The sequence below is a fragment of the Castor canadensis genome, chromosome 17 (assembly GCF_047511655.1).
Source record: "Castor canadensis chromosome 17, mCasCan1.hap1v2, whole genome shotgun sequence".
Taxonomy (NCBI): Eukaryota; Metazoa; Chordata; class Mammalia; order Rodentia; family Castoridae; genus Castor; species Castor canadensis.
In genome coordinates, this window is record NC_133402.1 from 19,416,323 (window position 1) to 19,439,420 (window position 23,098).

General features: G+C 41.3%; 1 protein-coding gene and 1 long non-coding RNA gene across 4 annotated transcripts in view; both read right to left on the reverse strand.

The window, feature by feature from the left end:
* Hs3st4 (heparan sulfate-glucosamine 3-sulfotransferase 4) overlaps positions 1-23,098 on the reverse strand; it is a 387,953-nt gene that overhangs the window by 200,979 nt on the left and 163,876 nt on the right. The window lies entirely within an intron of this gene.
* Positions 1,340-11,434, reverse strand: LOC141418577 (uncharacterized). Its single transcript, XR_012443204.1, has 3 exons — positions 9,111-11,434; positions 4,817-4,921; positions 1,340-4,229 (listed from the first exon to the last, which is right to left on the reverse strand). It is a non-coding gene; the product is annotated as an uncharacterized lncRNA (long non-coding RNA).

The window sequence follows — 23,098 nt, forward strand, 5'->3', positions numbered from 1 at the left end:
TTGAAGATACATAAGAACAGTGTGTAGATCTGTATGTATTGTGCGGTAGTAGATGTGGGAGGAGGGGATGGAGGCAATGTTAGACACAAGTAACAACTGCCTGCATGTCTAGCTTGCTCAGGCATTGAAGGAAGTTCGAGATGACCAAATAGAACTTACAAAGCAGAACAATAGGACTAAGGAAGAAAGACAGCATAAAGATGTGGGTAAGCATGATCCTCCTTTTGCTTCTAAAAATTAAGAGATGTCAATAGCCATATGGACCTATACAGGATGCCCTGAGAAAAACCTACACAAAGTTGAGGGAACTCAATATAACTACATTCAAATCTATATCATATCTTTACAGATAACAAATAAATGATTGATTAGGTATAGATTACAGCAATCAAACATAGGGTGGTCCAAATATAGTTATGTATATGTGTATGCATTATGTATGCATATATTTGTCTGTCTGAAAGGTGCCTTCAGTTCTGACCCTAAGTCTCCACGGTACAGAGGACAGTGTAAGGAAGAGTAGAGTCCCCAGTTTTCCCTGAAGTTCAACACCATGGTACTATGAGCTTGGAGGCAAAATACAATAAACTGCATGCAATCTATATGTGGCAATCTACATGTGGCTGTTTTAGCATTGCTGAGTTGCCACAACTGCTCTCAGCTGTTTCTGAATCACATTTACCATCCCACTACTTGGGATCCATTTGCCTAGAACCCCCATCTCCATACTTCCTTGTGGTCTTATGGCCTCCTCTGCATGTGTCAAGGTGTAGATGGGTCACCTCTGTTCCGTACCCAGAGATCTCTCCCTCCACCCTCTTTATACATCTTCCTGGGTTTGTAAGGAGTTGTCCCACCTTCCCCCATGATGCTACTCTGTATCCAAAATCTTTGTCCTGTGTAGGGCTTTAGCTCTTGAACATAAAAGTCAGGAAGAGAGCCTGGGAAACAACTTCAGTTTTCTTCCTGCCAGATCCCATCCTCAATGCAATGACCACCCAGCCAGCTCTGTGGTTATGGCAAGTGTGAGAGGCAAGTAAACAAGAAAGGGGAAAATGCAGGGAAAGATCACAGGTTAGTGACCATATTACAACAGAGATGAATACAGAAATGCAGCAACACACCTAGTAAACAGTGGGCACAAATGATAAGACAAAAAAATGTTCATAAGACATGTGTTTCCTTTATTCGCCCCAGGTTAACTCTTTCACCCACTTCCCAAAAACTCTGTGTAAGGTCTTGCCTGATCAGATAGTTTTTTGAGAAAATTTGTAATGGAAATTTGTAATAAAAGGAAGAGGCAGAGCCAAGAACAGCTACAAGGGAAGCAAGGGCTGATGAACATCGGTAGATAGTTGGGAGAGAGGTGCTCTTCCACTGAGAACAGGGAATGGAAGAGAAGAAACAGAAGTATTAAGAATGACTGTTGAACACAATTTTCACTCCCTGGATCTGGATGAGAGAACTTGCACTGCCAGCTCCTATGAGATGGGTTAAGTTTCTGCAGAGGCTGAGAGCTGTTCTTGCATTTTTTATATGGCCTTGAATGCCATGGAGCCACCACTACTCAGTAAAGGATGGGGCAGAAACAGAGAAATGTATTCCAGACCAGGGGTGAGCTGTGTCCCAGATATCTTCACAGGTGACTTGGAGAGAACAAGGAAACTATTAGTGAAACAGGATTCAATTCATATGAGCTCAGCAAAGCCAGAGTGCCGCTCTAATACCACAGGCCCACCCTCAATCCATGAGCTTCCAGGATGCACCAAACGAGGGATCTATTGTTGTGAATTCTCAGAATAACAAGCTGAATGACAGGAGCAGAGTACCACTACAGCTTCTTAAGCAGGTGTTACTCAGGTGGTACAGCAGGAAGCACATGAGACCCTAGCTCAGAGGACAGTGTTGTAATAGTCAACTGTCCCTAGATTGGTTCCAGAAACCCACCATCCCCCTTCCAAATAACTGCAGATGCTCAATCCCTTATATAAAATGGCAGAGCAGCTACACTTACCTTATGCAATCCTCCCACAAACTTTAAGTCAGTAATCTAGAATTACTTGTAATACCTAATGCAATGTACATTCTGTGTAAATATTTGTTAGACTGTATGTTTTATGGAATGATGATAGGAAAAAAGTCTGTATGAGTTTAGTAGAGATGTTATTTAATCTTTTTCAAATATTTTCAATGTGTGGTTGGTTGTATCTGTGGATGTGGAATCTATGCATATGGAAGGCCAATAGTATTCCCCTTCTCTAAGTTTGTCATTCCTCTGATAAAAAGGAAGCAATAATAGCTCACCCCAGTGGTGCTAATATTAAATATTCCACATGCCCACCACACCTGGCACATAAGAACTGAATACACCCTGTCTCCCTTTGTGTCCCCACCAAAAAGCTCAAGAATGTACATTTTTGTGTGTTAGGATAAAACAAGCAAAAATAAAGTAAAAACAAAGCAAAACACAGAACAAATAACACAGCCTCACTTTTATCCCAATATACATTCTAATAAAATTGCTAAATAAAGTTGGCATAAACACAAATTTGTGCAAGTCTTCTTGCTGGTGAGTTAGTCATTCATTTATTCACTGATTCCATTTTGATCAATGACAAGATCATACAATAGTGATTAAACATCCAATCTCTGGAGTCAGGCAGACAAGGAGTTTGAATAAGCATAAGTTGTTTTGTTGATATTAAAAAATGATAATGATAATATAGACTACATGTTCCAAGCCCTGAGTGAATAAAAGGATTACAGAGATAAACATTCCACCCTTACCTTCAAATTGCTCAACACACAGGAAGGGAATGCAAAAACACAGTCTGTTAGCAGTGTTTTCAGTGCATTTAACAGAACTTTTACTTAGTAGTAGCTAAAACTATGGGAATATTTATGATTTATTTAACAGGAAGCTGGAGAGTGGATGGCCCCAGAGTTGGTCCAGCAGTTCCATAATTTCGTAATGAGATATATGTACCTTTCTATTCTTTCCTTAATGTGTTGACTCATTATTCTTACACATGCTATTTTGTCACCACAACAAAGCTGTGACTGAAGATATTACATTTTCATTGAAGACTGGAAGAAAGAAAAAGAAAGTTCTAGTGGTGTTTCCTCCCAGTCTCATTCCTACCACCCCAAAACAAAACATCTTCTAGAAGTCATTCAGCAAACTTGTCCTAACATCTCATGGAGCAGAACTGGTTCCCACAGGCTCTATGGAGGCTGGTAAAGAACATTACACAGGGAGGCTGCAAGAAAAGAGGAATGGGGGATGACTACAGGGTCTGCTGGTTAATGGTATCCACCTCAGGAACTCCCAGCATATAGAGAATCAATATTGGGGGCACATTTATTTGGGGTCCAAGAGAGGGACTGACGTGCTGTGGCATGGTGTTTGGGAAAGACATTCTAAGAAGACAACACTGGAGCAACATCTGAAAGAAATGCATGGCAGTGAGCTAATCAGAGCTAGAAGGACAGGGTCTTCCAGCCATGGACAACAGCATCTAGAGAGGCAGGAGAGAATAAAAAGTAAGATATTACGGAAGAAGAGTGAGATTGGAGCAGGTAGAGAGAGAAACAGTGCTACAGAATGAAAACAGATCTAAACAATCAAATAGGTTCAGGGTCCAAGTGTACTTTATCTTGTCCAGCAGTACTTTTCAAATCAGGGGCTGCTTTTTCTGAGATCATGTCAGGAGGCAGAGCAGCACAGCACAACACTAAAGAGCACTATGTTAACGTGAGCGAGATATTCCCTTGTAAATTCTCTACTGTAAGTCTTGTTTTTTCATCAAGGAGAAAGCCTTGGCTTGGTGTGTATGTATCTTTAACCTCTCACTCTTACTCACATCCTTTTTTAGCACACAGAGTACAAGCCTCAGGCAGAGAACCTTGTCAGCTGTCCTCCTGCTAATATTTAATGACACTGTTTGGTTTTGTTCTGCTCTTATTGTATGTATACTTATGGTTACCTTACCATGATGGAAAATGACATTGTGCATTTGCATGAGAGCTATAATTTATTTTATTTTAATGTATGCAAATATTTTCAAAAGTAAGTTGATTTGCAGAAAAAGCTTGAGTCTACATGTCTAGGTGGGAATCAATGTGACAGAGCCCAGGAAACTCATGCAGTCACCTCCTTCCTGGAAAGTGACACGCAAGTGGGGAAAGTGTTGGATACTTTGTTCCTGTATTCTGGGAGCCACCAACATCTGTGGAGAAACACAGGAAAATGATCAGATCTGTTTTACAAAGACTTTCTGGAAAAATTAAATGAGTTCATATATATCAAGGACTTAGAATCATATCTGGCCCATAAAATAAGTATGAACTATCTGAGCACTGTTCTGACTACCAATGTCATTATCAGAGGCAAAGAGAGTCAAGGGTGAGAGACTGGACCCAGGAGATAAGAGGTGTTTAGTTTGATATCAGATAAGCAAAATAGAGGAGTAGTGGGGATGTGACCAACTGGGAGGCATTTAGAAAGAAGAGCCTGAGGACCCTGGTATGCAGAACCTGGCAAAGACTACCTCTCCCTATGATGGAGCTTGGGGCTCCTGTGACCTGCTGCCAGGTGTTCCTACACAGACTTCCCCAGATGAACACTGTCCACACAGAGTTAAAAATCCCCAAGCACAGTCTGTCCCAAATGAAGCATCTTGTCATTTCCTGAATATCAGTTGTCACCAATCATAAGAGTTCTCATCTGCTCTATGAGAAAGAAGAAAAGGAAAAGGAAAAAAACCTAAAACCAAAAACTTTTAAAAGACCCTAAAGGTTGGTTTGAAGAACATACCACCAGTTGCACAGTCCTCTCCATGAGGCATCCTGTCCAGGAAGGTAACTCAGCACCTCACTGAGGCAGAGGAGGGAAGCCAGACACAGATGGTGGTACCTGGAACTGGATGTAGATTACACTGGATTCAATCCCAGAGCACTCTCTAAGAAGAGGCTCTTGTAAGTTAAGATGGAACTCTGAGGGATATGCAGTATGACAGTCTCACCTACTCCTTGCTTTCTATCTCCTTGGGCACTGCTAGGGACTGAGCACTTGTGTTCCCCCGGTTTCATATGCTGAATTCTAATTTCCAATGGAGTTATATCAGGCAATGGGTATCAAGTTTGTGAGGTGATGAGGTTAGGAGGGCAGAGCCTTTTCTTCCTTTTTAAGAAGAGAACAGGTTTCTGCTCTCTCTCTCTCTGCTCTCCACCTCACGAGGATACTGCAAGAAGGCAGTCCTGCAAACTAGGAAATGAGCTCTTACCAGACCCCAAGTCTGCCAGTACCTTGTCCTTGGACTTTCCAGCTTCCAGAACAGTGAGAAATAATGTCTGTCTTTAAACTGCCAGTTTATGGTATTGTGTTACAGCAGCCCAAGCTGGTAGAGACAGCCCTCATCCCAGCTCTAGTTCTAACCCTTTCTCTGGTCCACTGATGCTCTTTGCATGCCTGCCATCAATTCTCTGGCCACCCCAGGGTCAGTCCCTCCATAGATTTATCACAGTAATCTGATTGTCACTGTCCATGACTGAAACTTTCAATTATTCCCCATTGCTCTCACATGCAGTTCCCAGACCCGCATTTTCTGATCTTTGTCTTACTGACCAAACTTAATATCCGGCTGTGGCACATCACTCAATTTCCTCAAACCTTGATGCCTTTATGTACGCTGTTCCCATTACCCAGAACCAAGACCAAGGACATGTACACATACCTGCCTCAACCATCACCCCTCCCTGTCTGCTCCAGTCCCACTCTTACTTTCACCCTCATCGTTTCCTTACTATTGCTGGTTTTCAGAACTATTCCCCACACCAAACCAGCCCTGAGCATTTTTTTTTCTCATCTTCGTATTCCTATTGTCTAATGTCTGGTAGGCAGTAGGTATCCAGTAAGTGTTTGCTGAATGAAACATGATTAATTCCATACGGGAAGGGATTTTCTTACCAATTTTGCTTCTGTAAATAAAAAGAAGCCTACAGACTACAGGATGTCACAACACTACAGAAAATCCAGAGGGCCCCAGAAGTATTTCCCTTCTAGGAGCCTTCCATTCTGTTTCTCAAGCTGCTCCTTGCTCCCTCGCCTCCCCCAACACCCATGAGTTATTGTCTAGTGAAGGTTTTGCCTGAATCTGGAAGCAACTTCATTTGCATACCAGGCTGTTTTATTTCAGCTGCAGCAGGCTTAAACTAAGAAATTGCTCCTGTTAAACTAGGAATCACCCACCTTGCATTTGAAAGTCTGAGGAATTGCAAAGCACTCAAAGCAAAGTGACTAGAATCACGATGGAGTCATGGGTAGAGAGAGGAATGAACCAAATGGAGGTTATTTAAGGATGGAAAATAACTACTTGAGGGAAGTGTTTCCTTCTCTTTGAAAGAGCTACAGGGGCCATATTTGAGGTCCCCTGATAGGACTTGAAGGACAGCTCAAAGACCACATAGGAAGAAATCATCCTTGTTTCAAACTTGTAAGAAATGTCTCACCATGGGAATGACTCTATAGTGACTGGGCTGATAAGTAGTGGAGGGAGAAGCAAAGTACAGGAAGAAACTCATGGGTGTCTTGGAACATCCCAACAGAGATGGGATGTCCACACTTCGGGGACAGAAGATTTCTATCACTTTTACCTGTCCAAAATCCATTGCCTTGTTTGTTAAGTGTGCTCACGATTTCCATGTGGTACTTAGTGGACAGGGTGGACTGTCCAGTAATTGTAGACACTAGAAGTGGATATGCAAACTTTACTGGGCAGTTCAAAATACCACATCACTGAGGCCACAGTGATTGGCCAATGAGTCTGTATGTGATTCAAGACTAACCAATGAGATCCTTCACTTGGACTTTGTCAGGAGGAGGAGCTCACTGGGAAGAGTGTCAGTCTGGACTTAAGAGTATCTATCCTTGCCACATTTTCCAAAGAGCTGAGTGATCTTTTAAGCAGGCAAATAAGATCATGTTGTACCCTACTTAAAAATCTTTAATCATTTCCCATTTTACTTAAAATAAAATCAAAACTCTTTATCATAGACACAATCCAGTACCACACTCCAAAATGTCTCTCTCATGGTTCTCACATGACTTTTTCCACTTTGGTCAACAGGCTCCAGTCACACCTGCCTTCTTTGATTTATTTAAACACAGCAAATTCATCCCTATCTCAAAGTAATTGCAGGTATTGTTCCCCTGCCTGGAATACTTTTCCCTACACCAACACAGAGCGATGCTGCTCCCTCTCACTATGCACATGCCTCCTTGTGCGCCACTAGCCCAGAGAAATCCTCTGGGATTATTCTCTTTCATTTTATGTTCTCTTACCTAGCTTGATTGTCTTCCTTACACTCATGGTAAAATAAAACTATGCATATATTTTCATTTTTCTACTTATTCATTCTGTCTTCACCCTTCTGAAAGAAGTCCCATGAAATCTAGGACCTTGCAGTCCTGTTCACTATTATAACCCCAGTGCCTAAAACATCCTGTTGCTAAGCAAGACCCTGATAAATAGTAGGTGGGTGAATTCATGAATGAATGGATTTGTCCTGAGAAGATCCTCTCTCCCTCCCCCCCAAAAAAGCTAACTGGCTCAGAAATATGGAGACAAAATTCCTGATGACATCATTAGAACTTGAGGCCATCTCTGCTGGGACTGTTCAGTTAAATAAGCATATACAATTCCTTTTCACTTAAGCTGGTTTGGAATGAGTTTCTATCACCTGGAACCAAAGCACTTCAGGTTCCAGGTTTGTAGACATGATGGAACCTCACCATGAGATGCTCTCCTCTGATTTAACTCCTACATTCTCTAATCATATTCAACAGCTTCTGTCCAAATGGTATAGGCCTCTTTTCCCTGTTACTCTGACACTGTTGCCTTAGCATGGTTTCATTCCACACCTTTTATCTGACAAATACATGGAGATTCAATGAGACTCAGAAGAGCTTAAAGGATAATGGTGAAAAGAAGAGTGGCAGATCATGTCAGGTGTGACAGAATAGGGCCTCTGTTCTTCCTGACTCTCCTCGTTTCTGCACAGCCCACATTACTCTCTGTCCCCTGCCTTTATGAAAAACAGCAGTCACACCTCTGAGATCAGCTCTGCCTAAAACAGAATTAACCATCACTAGCTTCACATTCTAGTCCTTAGCATCAGGTTGTCTAACAAGTTGGCTTGAACTTCATTCTTTGGTTTTGGTCACTAGATTTCTGGCTTATTCTGTATGCCTGAATCTTTGCCTTGTGAGCCTTCCAGGTGATGATAATAACAGGAAATGCTTGCCTTCATTTGGTGTACATCATGTGCCAGGTTCTGAGCACCTATCATGTTATTTACTCATTAAAACTCACAGTGACCCAATAAGTTGACCATCATTAGTAGTCCCATTTCAGAGATGAGGAAGCTGAGGCACCAGAGTTTAAATGACTTACCCAATATCACACAGCTAATAAGTAAGGGAGACCAACTCCCAAGCCTGTGCTATTAACAATTGCACTCTAATAATTTAATAAAACTGTAAACACTCAAGCAGACTTAATTTCCCACCGGTGAGTGCAATAATATCTCCCATTCCACATGCTTTTCCTACAATGTCAGCTTGACATACCTCTCATTGGGAGTGGGCATATATTCCCTCCCCTTGAGTATATGATACAATGTGACTTTAAGGCTCAATGTCACGCATTTCTGTCTTGTTCTCATGGGACACTCAATCTTGCTACCTAGTAACATGCTGTGGAAAAGCTTGCTCTAGCTCATGTGGAAATGGCACATGTTGAGACCACGTGTGAGTATTCTGCCCAGCAGATCAACTAATGTCAACTGTAGCCACGTTACCCCTAGACACAAAACTAGAGATGCCTCCAAAGTAGTTCCTGCTTTCAGTCTTTAAGTCACCTCCAGCCTTCAGGTCTTAGCAGTTGAGACTCCAGGGAGCAGAGATAAGCCCTCCTTCTTCCTAATCCATAGAACAATAAACCACTAAGTTTTGTAATTGCTTGTTACATAGCCACTTGTTACAAGTAGCTGGACTATCCCTTTCTATCCACTCCTTTTTTATGTCCTGTCTACAGAGCTCTGTTTCTTACCTGTGTCTGGCTCAGAGGCTAATGCGCAGTGGCAGGTCATCATAACCTGAAGTGTCACATCACCATTTCTTTTTGGGACTTGCAGAGTGCCAACAGCAAACCTCAATTACCACTCCTTGTCTATAGCCAGATCCTCTTGACACCAAGTGTTACCAGCTGGACTGAACTTGCTTCACTTCCTGAAGTTGTTTCTGACCTCCCTTCCCCAGAGCTTGTCCAGTGTAATTCCTCTCCTAGACAGCCCTATCCATTTTCAGGTGACCCAATCATGCTTCAGAAATGGAGCTGACTTATCTTCTTCATCGGAGAGATGCAAAAATGGTGACCCAGCAAAATGAAACAAAGTAGTAGCACCTGGCATCTCTTGAATCCTTGATCTGCACTACTGCGTTTAACCTTCACAAGTTATCCTTGCCACTGAACAATATTATTGAGCCCATTATATGGAGGAAGAAAATGAGACACATAGAAAGTAAACCACATTTTTTGGTTGTGAAACTGTGTTAAGCTGCCAGAGGTCAGATTGTGAAAAGTTGAAGATAAGACAGATCATAGTTTCCAAGATGGAAAAACGATTAGGTTTTTCTCCAGGCAGAAAGTCTAGTCTACCAGATGTTAAAACAAGACAAAGCCCTGGTTCTGATTTTAATTTTCCTTCAAAACACACCCTATAACATCAACACAGCTAAGCAATAGATGAGTTGGTACAATGGGTGTAGCATTGGTCAGACTCTTCCAATTTTTATTTTTCCTCTTTGTTACACTCCAGAATCTAGCACTACAAGGTCTTCTGGGTTCTTACCCCAGGTGATAGTAACAAATTCATCTTTAATGAAAGTATGATGCCTTCTCATGGAAGGAAAGATATAGATGTGACTCAGAGAACATCTACTGAGTATAAATACAGGCCCTGCTACTCATTATATTAGCTGTGTGACTTGGGGTGAATCATGGAACCTCTCTGAATCTCCATGCCTTCATCAGTATAGAGAGAGTAAGAACCAAATACATCTCTTTGGGTGGAGGTGAGGACAAAGTGAGATGGTGCAGAAAGCTGAGCACACAATAAACACAGAGCAAAATACCAGGATTATTGTGATTCCACACAGAAATGGAGTGGATCCTTACTAGCCAGAAGTAAGCAGAATCTCATGAGTCTAGGAAAAACACCAAATATGCTCAAACTACATTATAAACAATTTCTAAAATCACAGCCCTTATACGCTTAAGGAAGTAGGCTCATTCCCATGATTCCAGCCACTTATTGCTCCCATGTAGCTAAGAAACATTGAGATGCTCATCATTCTCACAACTCTAAGACACTAATCCCTAAATTTTGCACTTCACTGAAAATTTGGGAGCTGGAGTACCCTGCATCTAACCTAGGGGCTGAATGAGGGGAGTCCCAATTTTCTTATTCTCCAGCCAAAAAATAAATAGGAAAATGAGCTCAGAGTCCCACACTTCTGCCAAAGAAGAGAGTCCATAAAAGAGAGTGAGAAAAGATTTAATTGTAATCCAACTAATGCCTCTCCAGAATGGTGGCTATCTACTGCAGAGTACTCCCCATTAAAGAAATCAATTTAGCATTCTACCTCTCCTGCTGTGGTGCATATTGAAGTGGGATCAGACAAGGATGGAAAACAGTTTTGTGTTAAATACTGCCAATAAAGCCTGTAGCTCAAGGTTACAACAGTCAGTGGCAACCCAGTGTCTTGGAAGCCCAGAGACCCTATCCATCAGCTGATGTCAAAGCTTAGGAAGAATGTTGTAAATTTGAATAGGAAGGGAATGCTATGAAGGTTGGAATTTGGGACTAAAGTGGCCTGTGGTGCTGGTTTTAAAACAGGCCCTTGAAATGGGCTGGAGTTTCCAGGCCTATGAACTTGCTGTTGGGTATTTTTGTTTTTGTACATAGTAGCTACTATCTGTTATTGTTGCTTGACCAGCATACATTCTCTCTTCTATTTTCTATCAAGAGAAAACACTTTATCTCTTCTACTTTTCAATCCCTAAGATGTGTTGGAATTCACCCCATCTGTAGGTCTCAGATAGGGTACTGTTAGTTGAGCCTGTCCAATCAGAGCAAAACAGTGTTCTGGTCTCAATGAGAACTACAGGGATGTAACCTAAGAAAGGGAAGGGACAGACAATGCGATTCAGTCTTGTAATGTATTATTCTGGGGTGTGTGTGTGTGTGTGTGTGTGTGTGTGTGTGGGTGTGTGTGTTGGTAAGGATGGAACCCAACCTCAGGCATGCTAGGCAAGCAATTTACCACTGAGCTACACCCTCAGCACTGTAAGTTTTGTCAAGTAATTTTTCTCCTGAGGTGACTGAGAAGACAGGATGCAAGCCCAAAGCCTATGGTAACTATTTTATCATAACAAGGAAAAAACAGAATACACTCAGAGAAATAGAGAGATAAAAGATAGAGAGAAGATCCAAAATAGATTTAAATATCATTTTGGCTCCTAAATAAAGCTTTACCTAAAGACCATCCCCTAGACTTTTCAGCTTCTAGATTCATTAAGTTTTATTTTTCTTGGTTCTAAGCCCAAGTGAGTTAGGTTTACAGCATTGTGATTATTCTGTCATTACATTTCCAAAGCAGCTGCATAACACAGATGAGGCAGGCCAACTTAGAAACTTTCAGCAATCTGCAGAATCCAATGTGTAGTAACACCAGGAATGCAATTAATCAAATATTCCAATAAGATTCAAATTTCCAATGCATGAACAGCATATATGCAGATTACTGGGATTTCATGCGATGGGCATGGCAGAAGATAATGTGGACTCACATCCCAAACCAAATGTAGCAGGGACTGGAATGCTCCACCCAGAACCACTACTATTTCCATGCTCACCATTCTTACTTCTAGCACTCAGAGACTCCATGTTTATAACAAGATTGTCCCAGGTTACAGAATCCCACTTTCATAGGCCAGTCATACTGGGAATTAAAATTACCCTGTGGGCAGCCCTTTACCATTGGCTTAAGGATGGAGTTATACACCCCACTTTGTGGGCCATTTGATGAGAGCTTTTCTGAGTCTCTTATAATACCTTATAATAACTGGCTTGCTAATGTACCTCTAATTAGCTCTAATTAGCTGTCTTCCCTTCCCTGTATCACTTCCCCATTCCTTGGTAGTATTTCTGCACCTCCTAAATAAACTACATATGCTGGTCTGATCTTGCCCAGAGAAGAGAAATCTCCTCAAATTTCCCATTGGACATCTCTATTATTCTCCAATGGAAGTTTTACCCCCATACAGGCTCTTTTCATGGGCCAATCTTTTACATATCCATTTTTATAATCCTTAGAAATATCTCTCCTTTCAGCCTGCCTATCCCAAGAAGCAAAACAAAATCCTAGAAGTTCTCACATCCCTTCCATCCACCCACCCCAAAACTTATCATTACAGTCAAGCAGTAAAAATAGATCTCCTCCAGAAGGGAATGATGTTGTCACCCAAATATGATTTACCTATAAATACCAGAGCAAAGGACAGGCAACAGGCACTGTGCTACTGTCAAGACCGACGATGAAGTCAGGCACACAGCCTGCCAGGTTCTCTGAGGTCTGGCTCCCACCTACTTCATCTCACACTTCTTGTTTCGCCCCCTCTGCCTTCCCTTTGGCATTTTACATGGATCCAGCCATAAGTGAATGAACTACTTGGAGTTCCCCTAAAATAGGCTGTGCTATCTTTCTCCTTCTGCCTTTTTAAATGTTGTTCCATCTGCCTAAAATATCTTGTCTGCACAGAGGTTCTCAAGGAAACTGTTTCCTTCTCACTCTACCCAAACTCCTGTGTTCCAGAACTTTCTCATCTAAAGAGAGAGAGAATTTGGAGTGGATTTCTGCAGAAGACCCAGCTGTCTTCGGTCAGAACAGATGAGCAAGTCAAGCTTGAGGACAACCTAGCCAGATGTTACAGATGGAGTCACAGATCTGGATAATGAAATAGTTCCCAAGGTTCAGGACAAACACAACCATCATTTTAGGTATTTTTACAGATGACTTAGGAAGCACACAAATACCATAGACCATACTAAAATACATAGTAAGGAAGGGACTCATGTTTCCATTTTCTCCCTTCTATTTTGGTTCTTTAAATAAGAAAAAGTCTACTGTCTCTTACTCTTCCTTCATACCTAGCATGGTGCAAAGATTTTACTTAAGAGAACAGATGCAAATAAAGAAACTAGGTAAATGTTTACACATGTATACGTAGAAAAGTATCTTAAGTGTGATACTGTAAATATACATTATATTGTATATATTAAGCACTGGTGGTACTGGAATATGACGAAAATTTGTAATGGTGATGCTTAAATCAGATTTGGGGTCGAGTAGCTGAGCTACTTCCTTCCTTGATACCCAATCAGTCTGGGCAATGTTTAGTGGAAAACATCCCCAATGAGTTCTCCTCTCTAGCACTGTATAGAGACACAGCTTATGAAACTGCCTGGAGCTGGTCTTCCCAACTTCACAGAGGGCTTCAGAAACCAGGTAACAATTTGAACTCTTTCTCTCTGCTTTTCTCCTCTTAGAGTATCTAAGTTGAATTTTCACATTCCTGGATGATTTCAGAATGAAAAACCACTGTTTCAGATACATTTGGCTCCTCTGAAGTATGAGGCAGAGGAAGTTCCCATCTTGCTGAATCCCAGCTGTGATGTAGGACAAAGATTTTTCTGTCTTTGACAAACAAATGAAGCTAAACATTAAAGTGCTTTTCTGATCCTCATTTAAGGAAGCAGCCCCAAAGCAAACCAGCCAGACCTTCCAAAGCTGCATTTGACATTAAGGCTAAAAGCAGTAAGGGGTTAAGCATGTCATTTCTATTCTGAAATGTGACTTAGAGATAGGCAAGCGTAACTTTTATTCTCTGAACCTTTCTAATTGTTCCTTCTCATGCAACCAAAATCATTCAAATATATTTATGAAGGGATTCAGGCACAATTCCAAATACCAAGGATAAACAAGAAGCCAAAACCCACAAAGCACCCAACCTCAAAAAAAAGCCAATCTTCTAAAGATTCTAGAACCAAGGAGACAGATAGCTAATACATAAGAACATAAACAAATGGAAAGATAACTCCAGAAAAAGTAATGTTACTTGAAAAATAAAATAAGATTCACCAAAATGTATCTGGGAGTATGGGCGTGCATTTGGTGGGTGGAAAGCCAGGCTGGTCAATGGTGATCTCTTGACCAGAAACTTGAATAATGAAAGGAACAGCCTTACAAGAAATGAGGGAAAGGCATTCCTGGTAAAGTGACTAGCATGTAAAATAGCCCTACAATGGGTTACCTTCAATTAACCTCTTCTGTATTAACCTTCCTCAAATGTTGAGTCTTCTCCATATCCCTTCACTTCTCCCAGGGTCAAGCGATGTGGCTCTGACCTGGGTTTGATTTCAATACCCAGCATGAACTAAACAAGTGACATTCTGGTTGAGTCTCACTTTTCCTATCTGTATGACAGTATCAAGAATAATTATGCTTATTTTTCAGGGTTGTTGTGAAAATAAGGTAACAGATAATTTGCTCAGCTTCTTCCTGGGTAAACACTCCCCAATGGTTGCTCAAATGCCATCAATGTCTTTGGAAAAATTCCAGAAGACACTTAGATTCATGTGGGCCAAAAAAACATCTAACCCCTAGTTGGGAACAAAAGCTAAGTTGCATGTGAGCTCTGAATCCTTTCTTATTTGAATGAGTTTGGGACTGATTTCCATGAAACAGAAACTGATGTAATTTTCTTTCTTTTGGTTCCAGATAATCATTTCAATAGCTAGAGCATTTCATATTTATGAACCTCAGTGGAAAGAGAGAGAGAGAGAGAGAGCCAGAGACAGAGACAGACAGAATGTGTGTGTGTGTGTATGTTCCAGTAGGGATCCAAAGAAAGAGTCATAGCTTGGCCTTTGAGGTTCAAAACAGGCCTTTGAAACTCAAGGCTGGGACTACAGTCTTGGGCAAAAAGGCTTTTTGAGTTTTAAGAGCCTGTATCTTTTGAGTTTCAAAAGACCAAAATCCTGTGTTAAATAATAGGCACAGAAGAATTTGCTCACTGATCTGTGAGAATGAGGTTTTCTTCTACTACAAAAAAATCCTGCAGGCCAGGAAGAAGAATCAGAGGAGAGACATGACCATCTGTCAAGCTACCTGGTGAATTCAAGTCCATCAAAATGTAAGAGTCATGAAAAATAATAGAGATGAAGCTACAGGGAACCTCTTCTCATTTCTCACTTGAGCAAGATCCACCAGTTCTCCATCACCTATCCACTGGGCAGACCAGTGGCGTAAGAATGAGCTTGGTGTGATGAAGGAAAGAAACCAGACTCTTGAACCTAGAGGCAATCTATGACAGAGGCAGAAGGGAGGTCCTGTCTTCTACCTGTCCTGCACTGCTAAGTACCATGTTCAAAGCCCCTCTTGTGGGTGTCTGGTAAGTACAACAGCCAGTGTTTTCTTGTACTTGGCTCAAACCTGTGTGTGAAACCTGTCTGTGCCTCAAGACTTTGCTTTGCACTATGTGAATCACCCCACATAGATGAGCCCCCTTTATGATGGCTCACAGTAGTCGTAAGCCCTCAAGATGGAATGGCAGCTCTAAAAATCTAAGGGAATTAGCCTCAGCATTAATACTTCAGTGGGACTGAAAGTAACCAGATTGAGTTCTCCCTGTAGTGGAAGGACACTAAAACAAGACTTCATTATATACTTATAGTCAAAAGAGATTTGCTGGAAAGACAACCCATCATCAACAAACTACTGATCCAAAGAAAAAGCAGCTGAAAATAACCTGACATGATGCTAGCATAGCTCTCCACCCCCCAGTCCTCCAATTCACCCCTCTCCTGGATCTGAAATGAGATTTCAAGAATATATACTGCAGTATTGTGCTAGACCAGGGCACTGTGCCCCACAGATGCCTAGATTCATCCCTTTCACTTTGTAGACCCACACTCCAGAAATCTTTCACAGAAACAACTAACAGCTACCTCGACAAAAAAAGGGTAGAAGGAACTTCTTGAAGGTGAATGCAGTTCAGCAAGCCCTTGGATGCCACTTGGGCGGATGGAAGACTGGACACTCACTACTAGATTGCCTGAATTTACAATGACACTATTCACATTCAGATCAACAAGCGAGAAGAACAGAAGGGAAACTTTGGTCTTAGAGCAAGAACATCCGAAAACAACAAAAGCAAAGCCACAAAAAGCAGAAGGTGAAATGAATGTCTCTACTCAAGACATCAAGCTGCTCCCTCATAAAGAGCTGTGAGAGCCTACACTGGGAAGCTGAAGGCTTTATTTTTAACAAAATAAAGCATATGGTCAATTCGTACTCAATATGAGCAACCTAGCTGGTTCAATTTGTTTACTAATAGTACTGCTTCCTTGAGGGTCTCCATTTCCTGGTTCCTGTCCTATTCACTCTTCCAGTCCAACATTAACCCTAAACCTGACTGCCACTCAGGATTCCATGTGGTCACATACCTGAAGTCACAGACTCTGCCTCCACTGCCCGTAACACATGCCCCTAATAAGAACCCCATGACAATCCAAGATGCTAGGAGTCTTCTGTCACCTGCTACACACCATCCAACAAGCAATTGTCAGCTCATGTCACCCAAATAGCCAATTTGCTTGGAATCACATCTCAAAATTTTACTTCCCTTGTGAGTGTCTGTGCCTCTAGGTGTCCTTTATTGCCATTTATGACATCTTAGAATTAAAAAAAAAAACTAATTTACCTAAGGAAAACATCATCTTTATTTTATATAGCTTCGAACTAAACAAATCCCAAGTGCATCTTAGGGATGTTCTATACTCTTTGGAATTGACTTCTCTATTTACTATTTTTTATAATTTTATTTCTCTAAAGCATGAAGTTTTGGTTAAGTTCTTTTCCTTGATATTTATTTTAATTTCTATTGACAGGCAAAAGCACTAGAAATGGAATTGAATGTTGTTAAATTAAGTTTATCCTAAAGGTTTCTCTGCACACAGTGAACTATAACCTGACTTGATATAGAAACAGACTGTGATCTACTCTTGTAACAAGTAGTTAAATCTCAGCCAATCACATACAGTCAACTGTATGAACCATGTACAAATGAGATAGATGTGAGCTGTAAGCAGTCAGGCTCACTTCCTTTTTGTATATATCACTTTCTTTCCTCTGGCTATAAGCATGACCGCCTATGTGGTAAGGCCAGCATTCTGAACCATTTTTGATCCAGACTTCTACCAAATCTAGAACAATGATAAAGACCATAGAACTTGGTAAAACTAGATGTGTTGTAATTTTGTCTTTTCAGAATGTATTGATGGTTAAGTGAAATGATTTCAACAAGTTTGCCTACAAGGAGTCCTCATCCCTGTGCCCTGGCTTTAATCATTCTTGTTTATTTATCCTTCCCACCAAGCCAGCCCCTACTGTGAATTTCCCACCCACTGTGAATTGATTATTGCAAAGGAATTTGCTGCTGCTGCTCAAGAAGCCAGCTGGTTCTTCTCACTTACCTCTCTAATGTGATGGGCTAGCCATGTGTACTCAATTCCACATAAGACTAATCTCCCTGGTCACAGGATTTCTGGCAGAACTAGAGGAGAGCACCACCACACCCTCCCAAAAGACCATTGAACTATCGCAAAGTCTATAAAAATCCATTATTGCCATCTTAACCAGACCCATACTCTTTATTTAAAAGACACTCACGCAGGGAAAACTTCTGTATTGGGACATCTCTATTCATTCCACATGCTTGTTCCTATTTTCACTCTATTATTTCATCTCTTAATTTAGCAAGCCAAGCACTCCATGAGTTATTTGGCAATTACGGGGGGGGATGCGCAGGTCTAACACACTGTGGTGAGGGAAGGAGGGTGACAAATGCCCATTAGCACCAGGTCCAGTAATGGCCCCATAATGCTGCCTTGCACCTAGCCAGATGAAAGCAACTATATATTCTAAGGAATTTTAAAGGGTGTCACAAACCTTAATTAATTCTCAGCACACTGGGAGGAAAGTATTTCCTCCCATTTGGGATTCTGAGAACTATTGCACAGAGATGGTTACGTGTCAAAATAAAAATGCCCTAAATCAAGTTCACCATCTACTCTAGAGAGGTGGTTGGAAGCACATTTGCATCTGACATGGTTAGGTCATTCCACAAGTATTTACTGAGTGCTAACCACATGCCAGGCATAGTACTAGGCTCAAACATGTGCCACGAGACACTGTCAGCAGGCAAATGGAATTTAAGAGTTTCAGGGATGAAACAGCTGTGAATCAAATATATTTCATGAATTCATTAATCACACAAACAACCTACTGAATAACATTTTTAAAAAGTTGTTTGGTACAAAGAGAGGAGACTGCTGTGATCCTGAGTTTGAGTAATTCCACAACTATTATTGGCTACCCATCCTTAGACACCTTTCTAAGAAAGATTATTTCTTAGCCTCTGATTTCTCTACTAAATATGCCCTGTTCAAGAGTCTGTGAATGGGTGTGGTGGCACAAGCCTGTAATCCTAGCTACTTGGAAGATGGAGATTGGTAGGACTGTGTTGAGGCTAGCCTGGCAAAATGTTCACAAGACGCCATTTCAACCAATGGCTGTATGCAGTCGTGCAACGCCTCTCATCCCAGCTTCCCGGAGAAGCACAAATAGGAAGAGGGTGGTCTAGGCCAGGATGGGCATAAAATGAAACTCTACCTCAAAAATAGGGCAAAAAAGGATTTGTGGAGTGGCTTAAGCAAGCATGAGACCCTAAGTTCAACTCCAGTATCACCAATAAAAGTCTGTGAAAAGATTAAATAAATAGTGCATTGCATCTGCTCCTAAGTAAGTGCTTAATAATCACATAGCTATGATGTGATTATTCTCCAAAAGCTTCCAAAATTATGGGTTCATTGCTCATCCAAAGATACATCAGTTAAGCCTATAAGATCTAGAATCATTCAAAATTGAGTTAAAACCAGAGAGCATCTAGTTGAGACTCCTGCATCAGTGACACCCTCATTTCCTCCTGACCCCGGCATTTTTTTCTCTGTGTGTTGACACACAGAGGTATTAGGAGATATTTTTTGTTTTGTTTTCCTGAAGCAAATAGAGGACAAATTTTCCCATATTCCCTTCCCAGAGCCTGCCACTAGGAGCCTTAACATATGGTCCACTACCTACAAAGGAGGAAGGACAGTCTCAGCCCATGGCCCAAGACTAAATATTTTCATTGAGGACCTGAATAAAGACTGATAAAAATCTGTGTGCAATACTAAGTTAGGACTTTATCTTGTAGACAATATGCTACATAATAGAATCAGAATCCCAAAAGACTTCCACCAGCTGGTGTGGAAGGCTGAATTATACCAACATGAAATGTAACAGAGATGAACACAAGTTCCTGCCCTGGAGGCCAATAACCAACTGGACACATCCTTAATGAGGAGCAGGTGTGAATGCACCTGGCCAGACTTCATCACCTGCAAGCTCCATACCAGCCAACTGTGTGTGTGGCTTTCATAGATAGATCGTTTTTGATTGTATTATTTCAAGTACAATTCTAGAACAGGGGAGGTGTCATTTCTGTTCTTGGCCTTCTGTTAAAGGTTTGGGTGCAGCTATGATAGATACTAGCTCTCTTGAGTGTTGAAAACTAAATGTAACCAGATTTAAGATAATACCCTGTTAGTTGAAGAAAACAGAATGATTAATGAGGCAAGGATTTGGGGAAACAAAACTGATTTTATCAAATTCTTAACAATCTTGAAAACAGCTTTTTGGGCCAGGCAATGGGCTGAACACTTAGCAGCAGGACCTCATCCAGCCCTCTGACAGCTCCATTGCCATCTCCAGCAGAAGAGAAACAGAAATTGATAGAAGCTAGAAAGATAAAATGCTAGAGATCATATAGCTGGGGAGAGAAGGATTTAGGATATGCATTTAGGTGTGTCTGACTCTAGGTCCAGTACTTTGACCACAACCTACATACTGTGTGGAAGACAGACTCCTTCCACAGAGACACATTCTAGACAAGGCAAATGGAAAGGACACCTGTTTGCTTGCATACTTTCCTAACAGACTGGAAGCTCCTGAGAGGTGTAGATGCTGTCTAGGCATTTCCAGGGCCTAGCACCCAGTAAATATTTAGTAAATGCTTATGGAAGAAGCAAGTAAATTAATGAATAAGTGCAACTTCCCTGAGCTTCCAGAGCCTACAATCCTTGGGTATGCCGATCACACACCTGGAAATAACATTCATACACTGCATGACCCATGAACAAATCTCCCATTATCAGGTACCTGCCATTCAGTCATATATAGGGCTGCCAAAAATTTCCACTTCTGGGAATTCCCAAGAATAGGAATGAGAACTGAAGCCTGAAGTCACAGCTCAATGTGCATACAGACCGTGAGTCTCTTGCTGGACTTAGCATCTATCATGTAAAGGGGCAAGATTGGCCAAGAACTGCCAGAAATTCATTCTGCCATTCTACACAGGGATATGGATGCACCTATCTGTGTCTGGAGAAATGATAAGGTCTACAGTCTTGGCATTCCCATACACACTGGTGTAGGCATACAGGTACAAACAGATGGCTTAGAAGTCTCATCAGTGCGTGAATGACCAGTGCCATCCAGAAAGGGCACTGTCCCCTCCCTCTTCAAAGGAAGCAAGTAAAATAGTAGCAAGTCTCTAGGCTCACCCCCAGACATCCAAGTAGCAGAGACAAGGGGAAATTTTAGATAAAGCTAAAGCTATAGTTTGCTGATCTGGACTTGCTGTGGTTATCTGATTGTTTGGCTGTTAATTATCTGTCTAATCCTCTAAAATGCAGGTCCTTTTAGAGCAAAATTGTTTTTTTGAATCAGCACTGTGTCGCATTAATTTAATGATAATAAACCAGTAACACTGCCATGGGACTACAGACAGTCACAAATATTCCAAATGTGGTATGTGTGTTCCTTTCCATAATCCCGTGATAATATCACTACCACTAGCCCTCTATGCAGGTGAGTAAGCTGAGGCAGAGGCTCAACAACACTCTCCTGGCCACACAGTTAGTATATCCTGCAATAAGGATTTGAATCCAGCACTAAGTGACTTCAGAGTTCATGCTTATTATCACTACATTTATGCTACCCTGCAACCACCTGAACGCTCTTCTAATAAGAACTTATACAGAATCTTGTATATATCAGTCACATTTCTTTTCTTTTTTTTTCTTTCTTTCTTTCCTTCTTTCATTCTGTCCTTCTTTCTTTATTTCTCCTCCTTTTCCTTTTCTCATTCTCCCTCTCTTACACTCTCACTTTCTCTCAGCAGTATTCAGGTTTGAACTCAGGGCCTTGCATTTGCTAGGCAGGCACTTTACCATTTGAGTCACGCCCCTAGTCTTTTATTGCTTTAGTTATTTTTAATATTGGGTCTCACATTTTTGCCTAGTGCTGTTCTCCTCCCTATGCCTCCCACATAGCTGGGATCACAAGTATGAGCTACCACTCCTGGCTTGTTGGTTAAAATGGGGTCTTACTAACTTCTTGCCTGAGCTGGCCTTGAACAGTAACCCTCACAATCTCCACCTTCTGAATAGTTGGGACTGCAAATATGAGCAACTGCACCTAGTCCAGACACATTTCTTGGTTCTGTGGATTCAGCTATGGATAAAAGAAGTGAAGCACTCATTAAACATTGGAAGGAAGGAAGGGAAGGTGAGGGAGAGAGGGGGAAGGGAAAGACAGATAAATGGATAGACAGATGGGTGGGTAGATGAATACATGGATAAATTGATAGATGGAAGAATTGCTAGATGGGAAACAGCAAAGCAGGACTAAAGTATGTGGAAACGCAGAGAAACTAAAGCAGATACCTTAAAGCAACTGAGGCCAATAGGAAAAGGGGACCAGGAACTAGAGAAAAGGTTAGATCAAAAAGAATTAACCTAGAAGGTAACACCCACACACAGGAAATCAATGTGAGTCAATGCCCTGTATAGCTATCCTTATCTCAACCAGCAAAACCCCTTGTTCCTTCCTATTATTGCTTATACTCTCTCTACAACAAAATTAGAGATAAGGGCAAAATAGTTTCTGCTGGGTATTGAGGGGGGGAGCGGGAGGGGGTGGAGTGGGTGGTAAGGGAGGGGGTGGGGGCAGGGGGGAGAAATGAACCAAGCCTTGTATGCACATATGAATAATAAAAGAAAAATGAAAAAAAAAAAAAAGAAAAGTCACATCTTTAAACCAAAAAAAAAAAAAAAAAAAAAAATAAAGTATGTGGAAAGGACCCACTGAATATCATGGGTAAGTTATCAATAGAAGAGGCCATGGGTCTCTCTTCCTGAGGTGTTTTCCTGCATTTGATTTGTCAGTGGAAGGCATGCAGTCTCCAGGATTAAAAGACTGGTTCCAGGGGCTGGGGATGCAGCTCAGAGGAAGATCCCTGGCCTAGAAGCCTGGCTCCATCCTTTTATCACCTGTGTGATTTGGAGCAAATCACTTACCACACCCCCCCAAACTGTTTCCTCACTTATAAAATGAGACTAACCCCAACTACTCATAGAGTTGGTATGAATTGAATGTTATTTGCTATTGTTAGAAACCCAGTTCAAATGTCATTTCATTTCTGTAGCTTTCAATGCAATTCAACAACTATTTATGAATTGTGCCTTTTATGCAGTCTTTGTGCTGGGGCAAGAATATAACAATAAATTAGAAAAATATGATCCTTGTATTCAAAGATATAGCAGTTAAGCAGGAAAGACAGGGGGAAAAACAAACAAGTACCATGAGTGCTGGCAAAAGAGAGGCGTGGGATATTATGAGAATGTGGGATGAGGGTAGAATTAGCCTCCCTCTTTGGTGGTCCTATGTTGCTTTACTTGGGTTGTATACTACGGCTAGCATTTGTCTCCCCAGTCAAACATGGCTCTTACAGAGCTGTCTACGCAATGCTTC